The sequence below is a fragment of the Durio zibethinus genome, chromosome 7, assembly GCF_047325235.1.
Source record: "Durio zibethinus cultivar Kanyao isolate XHJ-2024 chromosome 7, ASM4732523v1, whole genome shotgun sequence".
NCBI classification, from domain to species: domain Eukaryota; kingdom Viridiplantae; phylum Streptophyta; class Magnoliopsida; order Malvales; family Malvaceae; genus Durio; species Durio zibethinus.
The window spans coordinates 16,383,839-16,390,562 of record NC_143168.1 but is presented as its reverse complement, the minus strand read 5'-3'; positions in this window follow the sequence as shown (position 1 = coordinate 16,390,562).

The following is a 6,724-nucleotide window of genomic DNA, read 5'->3' as shown; positions in this document are numbered from 1 at the left end:
ACATCCATATATTTTCTATAGGATCCATCAGATCCACGAAAACAAACTTAAAATAAGCTAAATAAACAATTTATGATCTAATCTCTGATATGATTTATAATTAAAAATCAAACATTTTATTTGATTCAAATTAGGATCATATGTTTTTTGATTTACTTAAATAAATTTTTTTTGACGAAATGAGACAAATAAATCATATTTGTCTTTAAATTAATTAAATTTTAGTCTAGTAATTAAGAAGTTTTGAAGAAAGAAAATGAACGTGAATCCTAATCTTGTCGTCTCCCTTCTCCAATTTTGCATTCCTATGAAAAAAAATAAAAGTTGTTTGGCCAAGAAACTATAAACAAAAGTTGATAGATGGCTGCTAAGCCTGCCAACTAAGATGCCAATATGTAAATGGTTTGGTTAAAATAAAACAACACGAAGAATTTTTTCCTTTCAAGGCAAAAGACCTTTTCCTTTCTTATCTTCTTCCGTTGTTTAAGACAGGCATGGGTGGTCTTCTTCCACTTCACCGAGCTTTCCTGAATTCGTTTTACGCTTTCCTAAACCAATAGCAATTTCCAACAGAGAAAGAAGGGAATTAAAGAAGTAACTAGAAAAATAAAAATAAAAAGGAAAGCCATCAAGCTTAGAAAACAAATTAAGAAATTGACTATTTTTTTTAACAAGATATTTAAGTAAGTAATTACTTTTTTTATTTTTATAATTTGTTAATGTGATAAAATATTTATTTACTATTTGAATTTTTTTATAGTAATGAATTAATTTGATTTAGGATTTATTTATATTTATATTAAATATGGATTAAGAATAAAGAATGTCAGATATTTTTTTTGAAGTTGAATGAAATAATTTAATTTTTTAAAATTATTTGTCATATATAAAATTATTTTATTTAATTAAAATTTAAAATACATAATAAAGTATGTATAATGATCTTTGTTTGCATAATTGCATTTTAATATATTTTCTTATTCCTTATAAATTACATACCATGTAAACTCATAATGAATAATAATAATTTGTTATCTTTACGTAAACAAAATAGGTTTTTATATATTTTAGTTAGCTTATATTTAATATTGGATATATGAGTTTGCCCCTACTTAATATATATCTTCGACCTCTATCAAAGGCTCTGTTTGGATTGTGTCTCACTCTCAGTGCTGGTGAGGTTGCAATTAAAAGATGTGCAAATGTTAACTTTTGATCCAAATGGTTGCACCACGCATTTTAAAATTGGTCTGTCATTAACTGGTCATTTTTTGTCCAATTGGTGATTGGCCAATGAAGTTTTTTTTCTTTTCTAATTTTATCCTTAAGTTTATTACTATACCAAAAATGCCTTACATATTTTTTATTTTGATTTGTTATTTAAAAATTACAAAATAATTTTCTTAATTAATATAATAAATAAAATTTATTACTTAATAATTTAATAATTATAAAATTTTAAATTATTTATTAATTTTATAAATTCTAAATAATTTAAAAATTTTATTTCATATATATTTTAATTTAATATCTTAAATGTTCATTTATCTTATTATAATTTATTTAACCGCCAATGTTAGTTTACATTCAAATGATTATTTTCATCATTAATTTTAATTTTTTTATTATAATAATTAATTTTAATTAATTTTATTTTCATCATTATTTTTAATCTCATCAAAATCAATTCTATTACCCGTCTAAATGACCTCTAAATCAAACTCCGACCAGAGGCAACTCGCAGATAGGACGGTTGATTGTGGCTGCCAACACAGATTCTAAAGGCTGTGAACAGTTGCTAAAGGATAAGTTAGATAGAGGAAAGAATTTACATAGAGAAGATGATGGGAAGAAGAAAAGTCAAATTTAGGTGTTTTTCACTGATCAAATTGCGTAGCTTGACAACAGTCATGCCACGTCACCAACAAATGATATGCCTGACTTGCCACTTCAACAAATATGACATGTAAGTTATATAATAAATACAATGTGTCACGTTAAACAACAGCGAGTGTAATTCAGTTGTCTCTTTTTCGTGGATTGATTTTTAAAAATTATACTTGACCTAGAAAAGGTAATTTATAATATTCAAAGATTATAGTGAATTAGAAATTAATTTAAAAAAAAAATAAAAAAAAGACATAAATATCTTATAAAAAAAATCGAACCTTGAGTAGCATAACCACCTTATAAACTTAACTTTTGAAAATAAGCAATGTATATGTAATTAGTATAAAAAATTAGTACTTTTTTACATTAACCACACTAAGAATTGTTAAATTTGTTAAAAAAAGGATAAAAGTAAATTTCAGTTCACTTTTACAATCATTTTAATTAGAAATTTTTAATAAATTTCTTTTACTATGAGCATAAGTTTAACTTGTGAGTTTGAAAAATTATTGGCATATATTTGGATAAATTGCATATAAAGGCTATGTGATGAGGGGTGAAATAAATTTGTCACTGATGTTTAAAAGTTACATTTAATCCCCTTGTATTTTGCTATATTAGAGTTACCTTTAACATTGTTAGATCTAACCTTCCTTTCCATTTTTCTCCTAAAGTCATGCCACCAACCCACCATTCATCACCATCTTCTCAAGCTTTTTCACCCTTCATCTCCTAATTTTACCCACTAAGCCACCACTCATCTACATCTCCTTCGTACTCATGAGAATTTTTTACAAGATACGAGAAAAAATGCCATTATGCCAAGCAAATTGAGTAAAATAATTTTTCAAATAATTTTTCCCTAACATTTTTTTGCTTCCCTTTTCCTTCATTTTGCAAATTCGATAATGGTTAGCAACTAAAAATCATCTATTGAATCTCATTTTTTAAAATTTATTCTTCTAATTATCTTACCCACCTTTCTTTCTATTTTCTGTTTTGTTTTTTCTTGTTTAAACTGAAAACTCAAAGTTTCTTTTTTAATTGAACCCAATCAATTGATAATTTTTCAATTAAAAAAGAAAGCTAAATAAAGAGAAATAGGTTTCGATTCTATTGCCAAGAAGTAGTAATGAGTTGCTCAATCATCCTACTACCTATATTTTCACCAAACTCTTATTTTGGTTTCAATGGATTATTGAATTGGGTCTTGAAATTTCTAACATGTGAGTTTCAAATTGTTTTGATTTTTCAATAAGTTGTTGTGTTTTGAAAATTTTTATATGTGAGTTTTTTTTTTTTTTTTTTTTTTTAATTTTGAGTCAATAAAGTATAATTAATATGTGCTTTGTTGCTACAAAGTTAAAAAGATTAAAAAAATATTAAAAATAAATAAATATAACAAAATTTAAAATTTAATGACAAACCCGTATAATAAGGTTTTGAATCCACTTAAATTGTAAAGAAGAACAAGTTGCAAATGTTTAGAGGTAAAAAAAGAGTAATAAAACGTTTATGGAAATTGGAAAGAGTGTAGAAAAAGATAGAGAACTTTTCATTGTCTGGTTTTAAAGAGAGAAAGGATGAATTGATGTAGAAGAAGGAAAAAAAATCCAAAAGAAACGAAAAGGTAATGATTTTGAATAAAACAATAAATCATAAGATAGTTAAGTGTCACTTTTTAAATTTCAATGATCATTTTCAATTTGCTTCAAACCACAGGGCATTTATATGTAATTTATCATTTTTTATTATTTTTATTAATCATATTTTACGTCTTATTTTAATTTTGATTTGATACTATAGATGCCCCATTTTGTCTGGGATTTTTCGAAATCATTGGGCTTCGAATTTTGATTTTGGTTGTGCAATTGGACTTTAATTGAAAAAGTGAATTTTGGGCCAAAAGATTAAACTATAAATTTTATTTGTATTTTAATTTTTTAGTTTAATTTTTGGTTTAATTTTTGTTCTTTTAGTCACAAAAATCAAAGTCAATTGGTAAAAAAAAATAAAAAGGGTAAAAAAAAAAAAAAAAAAAGATGTGAAATTTTTCATGGAAAATCTTGGATTTAATTTAACTATTGAATTCTATCTTAGATTTTAATTGTAATGGTTGAATAAATTTGAAAAGACTTGCGGCTCAATTTATTGAAAAAATAGAAGATTACTAAAAAAATAAAATTAGGAAAGAAATTCTAGATTCAGTTGAATTAATTTCTTTCAAATCGAAAGGGATTCAATCCCTATATAAGGACCTTAAATCTAAAGATCAAAAGGAGAGCCTTATAGCAGTTGATTTCAAGATCAAATAAAGGTCATTGAAAGAGAGAAAATTTGCGTAAAATTTTGAATCAACAAGAAAGAAGCAATCAAACAAAAAAATTTTGCAAGAAGATCCAGTTAGAGTTTTTGGAAGGAAAGCTAAGATTTATAGTATCAAGCATTAATTTTTGAAAGGTGAAAAATTGTTGGAACCCGTGACCCATTGAGGTAATGTTTACTTTCTTTTTTTTGTGATTTTTGCATAACTTTTATATTTTACTTTAATAATTTAATTGTATTTATAATTATTATCTTTAAATAATATTGAAATCACTAACTTATGTAGTTATTATAATGGGCATGGCTATTTTAGTATTTTTAAACAAAATAATATTTGATTTTTAGAATATCAAATTTATTGATATTTAATTACTATACCACATTTTGAGTTTAATTATTATACATACATATATTTTATTATTATTATTTATTATTATTAATTAAAATATTAAAAATAAATAAAATAAAAAAATTTACGTAAAAAAATCTTGAATTGCTAAAAATGTTGGAAGGCCAAATTTGGTCATTGAATTCCACCACCCTACAACTACCTACCAGTTTTCTAATCCTAAAAAATAATGGATTTGATCTTTGAAAATCTGTGATTCATATTGATTCAGTTCTTCAAATAAAGCTAATCTTGCAAACAAAGAGGAGGAAGTTTTTCTAAAGAAAATTTTTTTAAAAGTAAATTTTTACAGAAAAGAAGATTGCCCAAAACTCAAAAAATTAGTCCTCAACCAGAACCACCCATAAAGTGTGAAGTGTCACTACTTTCAGCCAACCCTCACTGCCATTGCTTACACCAATACCCCTGAAAGCCACCACTGACCACCAAACCAAAAAACACACTGCCTAAATCATCCAGGCAACATCATCTCCACCATCACACCAAAAAATACAAAAAACAAAAAGAGAAGCTCTACCAAAAAAGAAAAACTATGCCTAAAACCCAAAAAAACCAAAAAAAAATCCAAGCCTACTAAAACACCAAAAAAAAAAAAAACAATCAAAATACACCAAAACCAACAATCACAACCCTTGGAATAGGAACCATAATGCCAAACATAAAAAATAAAAAAATTTTTACTCGAAACTTTCAACTCCAATCTAGACCATTTAAAGCGTTTTTTTACAAAAAAAAAAAAAGATCAAATCAGGACTTACAAGGGGTCGAGAAGAAGTGTTGTGAGTTTTTTAAGTTTTTCAGTGATTAATGACGACAGCTGATGATAAAAGGTTTATTATCAACATGGTGGGAAGCTACCAAAATCCAACCAGAGCAACCAAAAATCATCTAAAGAGAGAAAAAAAATTAAAGAAAAATGAAAAAAATTTTGGCCTTTTATAGTGTTGTAAAAAAAAAAAAGATGAAAATGATGTCATTTTAGACAAAGAGGATCTGCGAGTGGACCCAAATCCGAGCAGAGGTCTGTGCAACCCAACCCATAACCTATGCCTTCTTTAGCACTTGACTGATCCAAATGAACCATTTTTGAACTTGTTTTAAATTGCCCCTTGAACTTTTTACCAGAGTTGACTAAGGGTATTTTAAGTATTTTTGTCATTTTTTATTTTTTATTTTTTTTACTCAATTCTTTTTATATATTTCTATTATTTAATTTTTGATTTTTTTGATATTTTTATTTTATTTTTGTATAAAATTTTGAAATCTTTGTTTGCCTATCAAAATAAGACAAAAATTGGTTGTCATATGAGTTGTGAAAACAAAATGAAAAAAATAAAAAGAAAAAAGAGAAAAAAAAGGGGTCAACGATTACATCATGCACTATGAATATTCAAATGATCCCAAAAAGAGGAAAAAAACTTAAAAAATTTAATGAAATAGAAAGAGAGGTGATAAAAACAAATTTTGGATTTTCTAAAGAATCACTATTCAGCATAAGTGACTAAGCTTGAGATGATAAATGACCATCTTTCTTCATCCTTTCACGAACAAGAAATTATTTATTTGCTACCCTTTTAACCCTAGTGAATTCTTTCTAAATAAACATTGATTGAGGATCACTTTCTATATTAGGAGAAACTACAAGAAAGATCTATTTGATAAAGTTATGTTTCGATAATAAAGGAAGAATGCCTTATATTGTATGGGCAAATATCAAATAAATTGAGTTTTAAAAATTTTGAATATATTCTAGCAAAAGTTGAAATATGCAAAAAAAAAAAAATAAATAAAGCAAAAAAAGAAGTGATATAAAAAAAAAGAAGGAAAAAGAATGAAGATGATAGGATGTTAAAACTAAAGTAATAAATGCCTTAAGGAAAGTCTTTTACATGATATGAAATGATCCTTAGTTGATCACTTTCAAACACATGTTTTGGGCCTATTTATCCATTCCTTCAGAACCTTTAACTTGGCCTATGTTAAATACTTTGAAAAGCCTATTTCGATCAATCATGGATATTTGAATTGAAAAGTTTGTTCCTTGCAAAATCCTCATGACTAAATTTTCTTTTGCCTCTTTTTTTTGCAAAATTTTCTTTT